The sequence below is a fragment of the Diabrotica virgifera genome, chromosome 2, assembly GCF_917563875.1.
Source record: "Diabrotica virgifera virgifera chromosome 2, PGI_DIABVI_V3a".
Lineage (NCBI taxonomy): Eukaryota > Metazoa > Arthropoda > Insecta > Coleoptera > Chrysomelidae > Diabrotica > Diabrotica virgifera.
The window spans coordinates 276,561,364-276,576,356 of NC_065444.1; the positions used below are offsets into that span (position 1 = coordinate 276,561,364).

Genomic DNA, 14,993 nt, shown 5'->3' on the forward strand with positions numbered 1-14,993 from the left:
GTTAAAAACTTCCATTGTGGTATTGTTCCATCAATTAAGAATCATAATTGCTAATATTGACGACAAAAAAGAAGGAGAGATCTCTTTGTTAATACTTGTAATCGTTTAGAACAAAACATAGTAGGCCAGAGTAATAAGACAAAAATATATCCTGTTCGTGACACTTCAACAGCCAGGATACTGAAGCGTTTTTCCGACAGGTAATACCTATAAGAACAAATTGTAACTATTTCTTACGTAGGATCTGGCGGCCATTTTTATTTATAAACAATTTAGTGTCAAAAAACGGGGTTTTCACTTTTTTTTTCAAATTAACGAAAAACAGTAAAAATTATGGTTTTGTTAGTACAGACATCTTCGAGAGAATGGAAAAAGCTTTGAAATGGCGTATTACAAAGTTTAATTACACTCATTTATTGTTAATCTAATTGACAAAAAGTCGAAATTTCAAAGAAATTAATTTCGAAATAACTATTGTAAAAAATAAGTATAGAGCTTTGAAATTTTTCTCAAATGAGGATTGTTTGGTGCTTAATATGTGACAAAAATTTCAAAGCGATTCATTTAGTTGTTTAAATTTTATTCAGATTGATTTTCCCAGAGACCTTTTTTGCAATAATATAAGTCAGAAAAAAATAACGTTAAAACCATTCTACAGTTGTCAAATTAAAGAGCATGACCTAAGCTTCCCAACTGGTTTAAAAAAAGTAAATAAAAATGCATTTATTAGTAATAAATAATTACACAAAAGTGTCCTTTAAACTTTTTGAATAACTTTTTTCAAAAAAATTTATTTTATCTACTCTATGTCATACTATGTGTAAGTTATTAGTTTGTGAGAACTGTCATTATATATAGCAGTGCGTGAAGTGTTTAAAGTGTGCGTGAAGTAATAATGTATTTTAAATGGGACTTACTTTTTCGCTTTGTTTTTAACACACTTTCATATAATCAAATATCCTTAAATTTTGCGTTGTCATGGTGATGACATAATGAGCAATAAATTACGACAAAAGTTTTGACAGTTTTGTGGGTTGAAAGAAGTTAGAATTTTTAAATGTCAAAGTTCTAAAAATTGTAGAATTGAAATGAATTCCACTGACGAAGAGTTACAGTTTTTTTATTTGTTTTTGGTAGAGTAGATAAAATATTGTATGAAACTGTGCGTGAAGTACTTTTTGCGAACTTACGCGATGTATAGCACTCGCTCCGCTGTCTTCAGCATACTTCACGAACTGTTTCATAAATAACTATTTTACCGTTTTTTAATATATAATATAATTTATTATATAAAAAAATAAAAATTTATAAGGAAAATTGAACATACTTTTGCATAATCTAATAAATGCATTTTTTATTCACTTTTTTTAAACCAGATTGAAATTTTAGCTTATGATACTTCATTTGACGCCTCTAGAATGGTTCTGACATTATTTCTTTTCTGTCTTATTTTATTGCAAAAAAAAGCTCTCTGGGAAAAATAATTTGAATAAAATTTTTTCTACGAGCGTGCAAAAATATCTACTTTCGCGCACGCATTTTAGTTTAGAAAGTTTCACTTTTCCGCACACGTGTTACTTTTCCGCACGCGTGTTACTTTTCCGCACGCGGTTTTTACTTTTCCGCACGCGTGTTAATTTAGATATGTTAATATGGCCTTAAAGTAATTAAAATATATGCAATAAACTAATATTTAGATATTATTTACTAATTTATTTCAAATATATCTTATTGTGTTTTTGTTTTAATTAAATTAACGCGACAATTCGATGAAATAAAATTATTTTGACATAATATTCGAAAGTCAAATCGGTAGACAATAACAGTCGTTTTGAATCATCGTCATGGAAACCAAGATCGTCGTCATGCTAACTAATTAAATTGAAAGTTTGGTTTTGACAACCTTGTCAAAGAATTCATTTATGTATGTATTTTCTTATTAATTAAATTAATTGATTAATATTTGGTAATTTTTTAAAGACTCTTAGAAAAAATATTGTTCCTAACTCTTGCAGAAAGTCTCTTTTCCGCACTCGACTGCTTGCCGAACTCCCGCTTCGCGTCGTTCGGCAAACTGCAGTCGCGTGCGGAAAAGAATGACTTTCTGCACTTGTTAGGAAAATAACTATAAACAATTAAATGAATCGCTTTGAAATTTTTGTCACATATTAAGCACCAAAGAAACCTCATTTGACAAAAATTTTAAAGCTCTATACTTATTTTTACAATAGATATTGCAAAATTAATTTTTTTGAAATTTAGACGCTTTTTCGTAATTAAATTAACAACAAATGAGTGTATTAAACTTTGTAATATGCCATTTTAAAGCTTTTTCTATTCTCTAGAAGGTGTTTGTACTAAGAAAGCCATAGATTTTACTGTTTTCCATTAATTTGTATAAAAATGAAAAAAGACCGTTTTTTGACATTAAATTGCTTATTAATAAAAATGGCCGCCAGATCCTACTCAGGAAATAGGTACAATTTGTTCTTACAGATATTACCTGTCGAAAAAGCGCTGTTAAAATGTCGTGGAATAAACCTTATTACCCTGGACTATCATACAAATTTTTAAAAGCAACATATTATATAAATTCATTTACAAAATAAGTAAATAAATTATTTGTTCGAGAACTCCTTTGTAAGTATAATTTTTTATTTAAACATTTTGCTTCTTGTATAGAGCCCTGTGAGTGATTCTTAGTGGCCAAGCTTCTTATATAACATCACTTATTTACTCTAATCTGACTCTCTCACGAAGCTACTTCTGATTACAGACCCGAAGTGTACCTTGAAGTTGTTTGTTAAACGATTTCAAATTTTAGTGTGGTGCAGTTTAGATGGGTTTAAACTCCATAGCGTGCTTTCGGCAAAAGGAGTTTACGAGATTTAAGCACGTCTGTGGCAATCGGATAAGTTTAAAGACGAAAGACTTTGGTATTCTATGTGTGGTAGCTAAGTAAAAAACGAAATGGGATTGTGGCAGCTAGAGGTTTGGAGTAATTTCTTTGTACGTTTTTGGAAAATAGAAGACTGAGAGAAACGAAGCGGCCTGGCGCTGGCTTATGAGGGAATAAACTGATTTAAAGGAAGACTAAATACTGGAAAATATAAAACTACTTGCGAAAAGTAAGCTACACTGGTCTTAAAAGGTTTAAACTAAATTAATTTTAAAACATAAACCGAGAGGCAGTCGATTAGTTTGAAATAAATTAACATCATAATGGTAGGGGAACCCAAGCGGGGACTTTTGCAGTTACTCGAACGCGTCAGATTATCATATGGGGAAAAATCTGGTACTCTGCAGATGTACCTCTACCATATATTGGCTCTTAACACAGGGAAGTTCGTTAAGGGGGCCCGAAAAAAAATCTATCTTTAAAAATACTCAAAATTGTCAGTTTAAGATAAGGTAAGTTAAGTACATGCAAAAGAGCCTATATTTCAAAAATCTGACGATTTGAGCGGGGCGTAAGGAAATGGGTGAGTCAAAAATTTCGCAATTAAAAAGCGAGTATTTCGCGAAATGAACGTCAGATCAAAAAAACTAAAAATTACGTCTTCTATATTTTTCAAAAATATATCGAATAGTACACTTCGCGTCAAAAAAAACTGGTACAACTCTTATAACCGAAAATCGTGTTTTTCAAGTTGTGTAAGTGGATCTTGTCACAAGTGTCATTCTAATTTCTAGGGCAACGTTGCCAGTTCAACGAAAATATTATATCAAACTAGGTAAAAACGGGGCTGAGCGACAGACCGCATTTTTTAATACACTAAAAACTAAAACAATGGTAATTTTCCGTCATCTCAATTAAGTATTCATACATTGATTCGTCTTTTATTAAAATTTATGAAAATATTTCAATTCAAAAATAATGACAGATATTAATCTTGACATGACTTTAAATTATTATGTTTAATGTCAAATCGAGAAGTGTGATTGGTTTCTCGTAAATTGTAGGACAAAACTGCATTAAGTTGTGTAGAATAAATAAAACACACTGGAAAAATTAAAAATTTAATTTGAAATTAATACAAAATGAATAAAGTTTACGGTGAACAAGTATGTAATTTAAATATATATGTATTACAATTCGAAATATACATTTTAAACGTTATTTTTTGTATTTAGATTTAGTGTAATTCCGTTATCTTTGATGGCAACAACGAAGTGATTCACGAACAATAATTGTCAGTCTGAACACAGGGCCCGGATTACGTACACTCGATACGCATCGTATCCGCCATGTTTTACCATAGCGCCTTATGGGAAAACATGGCGGATACGATTCGTATCGAGTGTTCGTAATCCCTATGCAGGTTTCCATTGGGAAAAAAAAGTGTACCAGTTTTATATGACGCGAAGTGTACTAAACATGACCCCCACGGAGAGAGGTGGGGGGTAAATTTTAAATTTTAAATACAAACCCCGCGATATTTTGCAAAATGAACATCAGATCGAAAAACTGCAAAATACATTTTCAAGATGTTTTTGAAAAATCTATCGAATGGTACCAAACGCGAGCCCCCACAGAGGTGGAGTGGGGGGATACTTTAAAATTTTAAATGGGACTCCCAAATTTTTATTGCAGTTTTGGATTATTCACGTAAAAATAAGCAACTTTTATTCAAGACATTTTTTCGAATTATGGATAGATGGCGCTATAATCGGAAAAAACGATTGCTGATAATGGAAAATTAATTTAAAAAATGAAAAGTCCCCATTAAATTGGAAAATTTTACTTAACTTTTTTGGTTTTAGGACCTACTCTTCACAACCCAATAAGTCCCTAAAGCGATCGAGTGGCTGCAAATTTAGCATAATTTGCTCCCCTACCATAATTGTATTACCCCAGGAAAATAAATCATTAAAAAATAGAAAGATTACTGGGCGCTATTTTTGATATTATTTAACTGGAATATTGAAATCTGGGGGTCTTTTGTCTTTTGTCTGCCTAGGTCAATTTCATAATCACAAGCTGAGACTTGTTTTAGTCGATAAATTATTATGTCAGTATGTTATGTTTTAAATATTTAATATAAATTTTCTATTGTAACCTATTTATTTTTGAAACAAAAAAATTGCTTTTCTCGCCCCACCGGCTTTTAGTTCTGGGTTTCGTAGACTTTCACAAATTAATTAATATGATAGAAATTAACAACGTAGTGACAGCGTTTCAGGAAACTCATACAGATTATCGGTACTCCAAGCTAATCTAAAATACAGGGTGCGCCAAACCTCTGGTTTTCTTTGATTATGGCTAAACTATGAGATATATAAAAAAATGTTTAAAACAAAACTAATGTGTATCAAAGACGTCTATAATTTACAATTATTTTCTATTATACAGGGTGAGTCAGAACGACGGTATGAACCAAAGTTTTATTTTTTTAAATGGAACACCCTATATATTAAATCATTTTTGAATATACTATTTAAAAATATAAAAAATTTGTATAGGTCTTATAGACCTAAAGTTAATAATTTTCGGAATATTTACATTTTTATTGAGAATAATGGTAATATTTATAAGGTTGTGGATTATGTTTTAAAGGCAATAAAAATTTAAGTGGTAGGTCAAAGTTTTTGTAATATAGTGTTATTTTTAAATAATTTAATATCTTTTACCTTTAGCCATAAATATACAGTGTGATCACTATCAATCAATCAATCAATATTCTTTATTTCATCTGACTTTTACAAGTATTGAAATGCGTCAAATACAATATTATGATCTATGAGTAAAAGCTAAAAGTACATAAAAACAGTCAACGTAAAAACATATAAAATATACACATATACATACAAATTGTTAAAAAGATGCCTGCAAGTATTCCTCTAACGAATAGAAAGTGTTTACCAGAAGTAAGTCCTTAACTGCTATCTTAAACACATAAATATTTGACTCTTTAACATAATTAGGTAATTCATTATACAAACGAACGCATGTTGGGTAAGGACCCTTGCCCACAACGGTCAAGTGGCGAACAGGGGTTACCAAATCATTTCTGTAACGAAAATTGTAGCCACTCGTTAAGGCAACATCATTTCTGCAAATAAAATTGCATTTATGTGACTTTACATAAACAACACATCTGAAAATATACAGCGAAATTAGAGTTAAAGTATTTAATTGTTTTAAAACTGGTCTACAGGAATCCAAGCGCCTTCTAAACGTCATGGTACGAATAATTTTTTTCTGAAGAACAAGCACCTCATTAATTCGCGAGCAATTTCCCCAACAAACTAAGCAATATTGCAAAATTGACTGTACATGAGCAAAATAGTAAAGTTTTAAGATATCTAGGGAGACAAAATTCCTAAGCTGCCATAGAACATAACAATTCACAGACAATCTTCCCATTACATAATCGACGTGTGAGCTCCAAGACAAATTAGAATCCAGGTAAACACCTAACAACTTAGTGGAGTGGCTATTTACCACTGACCCATTGTCAAGTTTTACTAATGGACTCATCTGCATAGTAGAAGGTGAAAAGGTTACCATATTGGTCTTTGATCCATTTAAGATTAGGGCATTATTTAAACAGTAATGAGTCATACTGTTTACAAGACAGGTTGCTTTTTGTACTACATGAAAAAAATTATTGAAATTTAGTGCAACTGTGGTATCGTCAGCAAATTGAGTGACATAACAGCCTGATTGCTGTTCCACGTTTTCTACTCGAACGCTTATTGCATCAGAAAAATTATCTAATGGATTTCGAACCAAACATGTTGAGCTATCGTTTATCAGTTGATTTAAATCATTGATGAAAATCAAAAATAAAAGAGGACCAATGATACTTCCCTGTGGAACTCCGGAGAGGACACTTTCTTCTGAAGAAAATATTATATTCCCATTCAGATTGACCTTAATTTTTTTAAACCTGTTCGATAAAAAGGTGTGGATCCACTTTAACGCAGTTCCTCTAACACCACTATGATAAAGTTTTTCCAGCAGTATTGGATGATTTACAGTTTCAAAAGCTCGTGCTAAGTCAAAAAACAAACAGATAACTTTATTACCCTTATCAAAGTTCGATAAAATATGATTGCACAGCGCTAGTAGTGCATCTTGTACACTTATACCTTCACGGAAACCAAATTGAGACTTTTCTATAATGTTGTGCTTGTTAATATACGAGAGAAGACGTGTATGAAATGCCTTCTCATATATTTTTGAAAACACAGATAAAAGTGATAGGCCTCGATAGTTATCAAAATTTGATTTGTCACCTTTTTTATGTATAGGCACAACTAAAGCAGTATTTAGAATTTGAGGAAAAATCCCTTCCTAAAATGAAAGGTTTACTAGAAATGTTAATTGTTTATATATGTTATGAGATACATGTGCTAACATAGAATACGGGATCTCATCCAGTCCAGCAGAGGATTTTTTTGAGATGTTTTTAATTATACTTTTTATTTCTTCATCACTAACAGGATAAAGGAAAAGGGAGTGTATAGGTGAAGAAAGATTTTTAGGATTATAATCAGGTGAAGTTTGACTAATTAAATTTTTTACGGATTTCGAAAAATGTTGACTGAAAGATTCTGCTATGTCATGAGGGTCATCCACAGAAATTCCCAAATCATTTTTAAATTTACTTGGGTATTTAGAAGAGTTTCGATTTTTACCTCCGACAGTGTTTCGATTTATGACGCGCCAAGCCTCAGCCGTACTATTCTGCGCATTAATCATTTTATTATTAAAATAAGTTTGCTTGGCTAACTTAACCTTGTATTCATGCAAATACAAAATTTTCTCATTTTTTTTTAAATGGGACACCCTGTATATTAGTTTTGCATTTTGTAGTAAATATTACAACCTTTCTTTTGGTATAAGGTTGTATGTACCTAGCATATTTCGTTTTGTAAATATTTAAGAAAAACTAAAGATTTTACATTTTTGCGGATTTTTTATTATAAATCTTTTTGGAAAAAAAATAATTATAATCTGGTTAAAAATTAAAATTAAAATTAAAATTTAACATATAAAAAATTGTTACAAAAATTTCAATTACAAAAGTATTACCAGCTTGTGTGACACAAGTAAATACTTTTTATATTAATAAATAATTTGGCTGATACATTTAACATTCATTTGTTTCAAAGCATACTTTCTAATTATGATGTTCTCAAGATGTAAGTAAATTTAAAAGGTAAATTAAAAGTTTAACTGAACTAACAATTAATTTGGTACAGGAAAATTGCTGTGGTAGAAAAATGACTAAGGTAGATTTAAAATTTGAGTTTTGAATTTTCAATTGAATTGTACTAGCATACGATTTGTTTTAATCTTAAATTACGTTTTTATTTTCATATATGATATTTTAATGTATGTTTCTAAAACCAGATTAAAATTATTTTTTTGCAAAAAATGTTTTAATAAAAAATCCGCAAAAACGTAAAATCTATAGTTTTCTTAAAATATCTACAAAACGAAACATGCTAGGTACATACAACCTTATACCAAAAGAAAGGTTGTAATATTTACTACAAAATTCAAAACTAATATACAAGGTGTCCCATTTAAAAAAAAAGAGAAAATTTTGTATTTGCAAATAGTGATCACACTGTATATTTTATGGCTAAAAGTAAAAGATATTAAATTATTTAAAAATAACAGTATATTATAAAAACTTTGACCTATCACTTAAATATCTATTACCTTGAAAACATAATCCACAACCCTATAAACATTACCCTTTTTCTCAATAAAAATGTAAATACTTCGAAAATTATTAACTTTGGGAATATAAGACCTTATACAAATTTTTCATATTTTTAAATAATATATTGAAAAATGATTTAATATATAGGGTGTTCCATTTAGAAAAATAAAACTTTGGTTCATATCGTCGTTCTGAATTACCTTGTATAATCGAAAATAATTTTAAATAAAAGACGTCTTTGATACACATTAGTTTTGTTATAAACATTTTTTGTATACCTTATAGGTAAACCGTCATCAAAGGAAACCAGAGGTTTGGCGCACCCTGCATATACAATATTTCAACCATAATTTGAAAGATTACAGAAAAATGCACAATGTATAAAAATCACAAAAGTAATCAAACGAGGCGACACGTTATCTCCCAAATGCTTTAAGGTAGTTCTGGAACATGCTTTCAAAAAATTGGAGCATATAGCAAAAGGAATCAACGTCGACGGCAAAATATTCTCCCACCTACTAAATTGCATGTGTTTCTTTCTAATTACCTTGTAGTTTTCATTTATTATGTTTCAGTTATTTTTATTCCTTCATATTTAACCAACAAATAGCGATATTCTCGATTCATATACATACATTGTGTTTTGTTTGAAAATGGCGATGAAAACAAGAATATCATCAAGCTATTAGTTCGATAATAGAAAATAGTAAGTTAACAACTTCATATCTGGTCATACTTTTCGCTCTATATTTTTCAGACTTTGTGACTTATATCAAAGAACTCGTTTTCTTTGTAACCTAGAGGTATAGTGTGAAAAAGTGAAAAAGTAGTATATTGCTTGTCAATTTCGGCACCGGAATAGGAAAATGTTCATGGAATTTCACTACTGCTAACGGACTTGGTCGATATTTTCAATTTCTATCTTATTGAATTTGGTATGTTGCCAGAAAGTACCACACTTGAAGTTATTGGTAATATTTTTTAAGTATGTTTAACAGATATTAAAATGAAAGTCACTTGAATTATTACTTAATTATAAACCATGAACTAGATCGGCCATTGAAGAGTTAAATGGATATCCCCAAGTGTTGATCCAAATTGTTAATAAGTTCAACGAAGCAATATGAGGTTAGGAAGCACACATTTATTTCTTACCAGTGTAAAATCGAAAACAATACCATACAAAACTGCGTGTTATCCACAAGGATTTCCAGTATGTATATGTGACCCATATAGAAAATATACAAAGTGGTGATATTTTTTTTTTCAAACAGCAAATTGTTCTGCTAAAAATCTAATGTTCCTAGTTCCTCCACCAAAATTGATTTGTTAATGAGTTCATCCACCAAAGTTTTGAATTTACTATTAATATTCTGAAATAATATTGTGTTAATCATACTGTGTGTCTGCTGATTGCGTCTCCAAGAGAATAACTTTTTATTTTTAGCAAAAATTGCCATTTTTAAAAATAAGTAAACTAATACAAAGTAGATAAATAATATACAGGGTGTTTGGTAAAGAATGGGCCATAGCTTAACCTTAGATTCCTGAGGTTAAAATATTATGTCGATTTAAGCTAACTTACCTCAGTACAAAAGTTGATAATAACCGAAATACAGGGTGGCAAAGTTAAACTTTTATTTTATTTATTTTTGAATATTTCCTGACAGGCATGGGACAACAAAAAGAAACACCAGAGGCATACGACAGGAGAAAGTGAATGGTTGACCCTTCCCAAATTCTACGCCACTGATGAAACTGCTATTTTAGCATAATTTTTAGATTCCCCATTACTTTCTATGCAAATAATATACTCTTCATTCGTAACGATAAAGTCATTAGGCTTCGAGATATTTGAAGCTAACAATAAAAAGGCACGCTGATTTTGATTAATGTATTATGCTCCTTCGTTTTTAGCTTGAAATATCTCGAAAACTAATGGCTTTATCGTTACGAATGAAGTATAATATGTTATTTACATAAAAGGTATTGGAGAATAAAAAAAGGATGTGTGTGTACTTTGTACGCACGTAAGAAGTTATACTTCTATTATATGATTCCAACGAAATTAATATATGTACTTTAAACAGTTTATTTATATTTTACTTAAATATTAAACTAAATTTAAGACTTACTACTTTCCAAACATTTTTATTAAAACATTTTTATTAGATACCAGAAATTAAAAAAAAAAGAATAAAACACACACAAACACATTGAAAAATGCACCAAAGAAATGATTTCTGAACAATAATTGTTGGCAAAAATTTTAACTAAATACGCATTTTCTGAAAAAAAATTATATAACAAATATATTCACAATCATAAAATGTATAAAAAAAAATAAAAAAATAAAAACTTGCATTGGGATTCGAACCCGCGTGCTTAGACATGAAATCCACTTACACACACCCGTCACCCGACTTGACCACTTACACGTACTTGTCATGTGGGAAGGTAGGCTAACTGAACGTTTTACTGTTTGACAGTTCTGAATTTAATCAAATTAGTTTGATTTTTGTGGTGTGTCTTCACAAAGGGAATTAAAATATTAAAATACAACAAAATATAGAGTAAGAAAACAATAGGTAGGTATATTAGATAAAGAGTGGTAGAAATTTTGTTGGTAATCAAATTATGTAAATCAAAGCATTAACTACTATAAATAGATAGGTACATACATTTTCCAAATAGGTAAGTACCTACCTATGTAATTTTTTATTACAATACTGAAACATTTACAATTAAGTAGGTACCTGTTGCTTTTAAAAACTATTTAAAAAGTTACTACAATTATAAACTTGCTTTTGTCTGTGTCCTCACAACAATAAAAACTAATATACAATATTTGTTCATCCATAACCTCCATATTGAACAATTATTGTCATGTCATTTGAACACCCAATCAGAGCAAAGGTATAATGCGCCTGCGCCGGGGAACAAAGTTTTTGATGAATTCGCGCATATTAAATTTCACTCCCATCGCGCCTAAAGAAGTATAACTTCAAAATTGCACTAAAATAGAAATTCCGCCAGTGGCGTAGAATTTGGGAAGGGTGAACCATTCACGTTCCCCCGTCGTACGCCTCTGGTAGTAGCCAGAAACATTTGTTTAACATAATTCAGTAGGGTGTACACAGTAACAGCACCACTTACCAAATTTTGTGTTGTTGTCCCATGCCTGTCAGAAAATATTCAAGAATAAATAAAATAAAAGTTTAACTTTGACACCCTGTATTTTGGTTATTATCAACTTTTGTACTTATGTAAGTTAGCTTAAATCGACCTATTTTAACCTGAGGAATCTAAGCTTAAGCTATGGCCCATTCTTTACCAAACACTCTGTATATACATTTTCTATTAACTGACAATTTATAACTAATATTCTTTGTTCGCTATTAATTAATCATTTCATATTGTTTCAGGTAAACCATTTGTTTTGACACGTAGGTACGTAAGTAGATACTAGATAATACAATTTTTATAATAATATAACAGTTTAAAGAAGTTATCTATTATAATAGTTCGTGATTCGAATCTAGGTCGACGATCACCCATCGGCTTTCCAGATGAAATATTTCTAAGAAGCAGTTTTTAGGTAAACGCATTTAAAGTATTGTCAACTTTTATTTTCAATTTTTTTTTGTCTATCAAACCGTAAAATGATGCACACCGGAATATGGTTTTAAATCGTGGAGTAATTCACAAAAGAGAATGAGAAAAGCTGTTGACCGTTTCTCACTACGCTCAAGCTCGCTAGCGCGAACTTGCTGCAAAGGGAGTCCAGAGAAGTAGTAGCGAGATAGTGTTTGTAGGGAGATATTGTTGTAGATACAACAACTTTCTCAAAGATAAGAAACTGAAAATACCTAACTGAAAATTTACAAAGCAGCAATTAGACCAGCAATCACATAACATATGGTGCTGAAGTAATGTGCTTGATAAAGAAATACGAACAGAAAGACTGAGGATAAGGATCTTAAAAATAAGTCTTTCGAAGAAAGGCAGGTCTACTAAATTTAGGTAATATTTAATTTAGAAAACTCAGGAACTACGAAGTAACAGAACTTTTGAAAGGATAAAATATCGCCAGATTGCTCAAAGTAAAGTGACTTAGACCGCTGAGGTATATAAAAAGGCGAAATTCAGAAGCACTTATCACGAAAATCACTGAATGGAGATCAGTATCAGGCAGACCACGAGGAAGACAGAAAACAAGATGGAAGAACCAGATAATTGCAGATCTTAAGAAGATGGGAGTTAGAGAATAGACAACTATAAGCAAAAACAGGAACGAATGGAGGAATATTGTAGAAGACGCGAAGTCACACAACCAGTTGTAAAACCACAATAATATTATCGATAATGATACGAAAAGAATATTATCTTTACATCGTATTTCGAGTAAGTTCTGTCTGAAAAGCTAAATATAGCAAACACGTGTCACAGAATGACGAGTTAGACGAGGTGATCATTATTGCTTATTTTTGTAACAAAAGGTAAAATATATTGTTTGTGACTGTATGTTAATCTTCTCGGAATGATATATTATTGAAAATAACTGAAAATAATCCAATCCAATTCGAATTTTTATTTTAGTAGGTAATAAATTTCCAGATATTTTGATTTATATAAAAGTCTTAACACTAATCTATATTTAGCGAATAAATCTATAGAACTCCGTAATGGAATTACTGACTAGTGAACTTTATATTCTCTCTCCAACGAAAACGTGATAATAAATTCCAAGTTTTTCCGATGCCCCAACGTCCTTTATTTTTATAACGTTTCTTGATATCCAAGTAATAAATTTGTTAAAACTCATTCCATTTCTAGATCGAAAAGTAAGGGTACTTAAATTCCAAAAGAGATATAATCTTCAATTTTCGCAATGGATTTTATTAAGAAAGTCTAAGACATTCTTTGTTCCTAAAATGTTGTCCTCAAACGGTTCGATCGGAAATTGATACTTTTATTACAGCGCTGCCTTTACGTTTTGACTTTAATGTTTGTTGATCTGAAACGACTATAAGATTAAAGATTATGGTCGTCGTAATGTAATTTTTCTTTCTATTTCGATATATAATTACATTTTATTGCCTACTAAAAAATCATTACTTGCTAGAATACAAAGGGTGTATGTTTAAGCGCAGATATCTGGAGGACAAAAAGTCTCAAATATTAATTGGTAGTAGTGGTAAACGCACTATACATTTTTTTGATAAAATTAATAGTTTTCGATTTATTTGCTATCGAAAGTATTAGTTTTATATCGAAAAAATATTGTTTTTAATAAGTTTTCTGCTAATAACTCCAAAATTTTTCGTTTTATCAAAACAACTTTACTTAACAAAAATATTCCTTTTGAAAAAATAAACAAAACCATTTTCTTTAAGACCAATAGTAATCGAGTTATACTTTATTATATGTTAGCTCTTCTTCGTCAAATGAAAAATATTGTAGTTTCAAAGTCAAAAGACGGGAAAACTATGCAATTTTCGTGAATAACTTGTGTAAACTAATTTAAAGTATTTAAAGATATCTATCTCCAGAAATAAAAAAAAAGTCTCTAGCTCAAAAATTAAATGACTTATAATGAAAAGAATATTACTGCCTATTTTTTTTCAGCGAAAAAGTGACTGAAAGCAATTCCATATTCACCAACCTAATTAAAATTAGTCATTGACCTTATTTGGTCTTCTTTATTTATGTATTATTAATAGGTTCTAGAAGTTTGACCGGCTTAGAATGATTAGTTTTTAAAAAAATGGAGGTAAAAGAGAATAACGAATGTTTTTAGTTTGGAAAAAATGGTTATTTCTTCAGAATAGAAAGATTACCATCAGAGATACGAAAAAATATTTGAATAAAAATTATAGCTTATTTAATTCCCAAGTAGCTGATTTGCAAAAAGTTTTTCTACGGCAAAAGTTAAGTGAGCTATTTATAATTCAATCTTGTAATAACGTAAAAACCACCTTTACCAACCCTTTCAAAGTCACCTTTTTTGCGACTACGGATTTTAAAAAGATTTAATGTTAATAGCCTTATAGACCTTGTAAAAACTTATAAAATTCTTTTTTAACACACTTTCTAAGATAGAAAATAAAAAAAGTGACGGTTAAAAAATGAAAATATTTTTTTGAAAAAAAAGAAGACATCCAGTTGGAAGAATAATAATGTAAGTTGGCGGTCGCTTTAGTCATTGGCATTATTCATTCTTTTTTATTTATGTATTATTAATAGATTCTAGAAGTTTGACTGGCTTAGAATGATCAGTTTAAAAAAAAAAGAATGTGTGTGTACTTTGTA

The 14,993-nt window shown here is 30.1% G+C and overlaps 1 protein-coding gene across 11 annotated transcripts in view; it reads left to right on the forward strand.

The window, feature by feature from the left end:
* The window catches only part of LOC114338023 (disks large 1 tumor suppressor protein), a 1,799,868-nt gene that overhangs the window by 195,851 nt on the left and 1,589,024 nt on the right, over positions 1–14,993 (forward strand). The gene's annotated exons all lie outside the window — the stretch shown is intronic.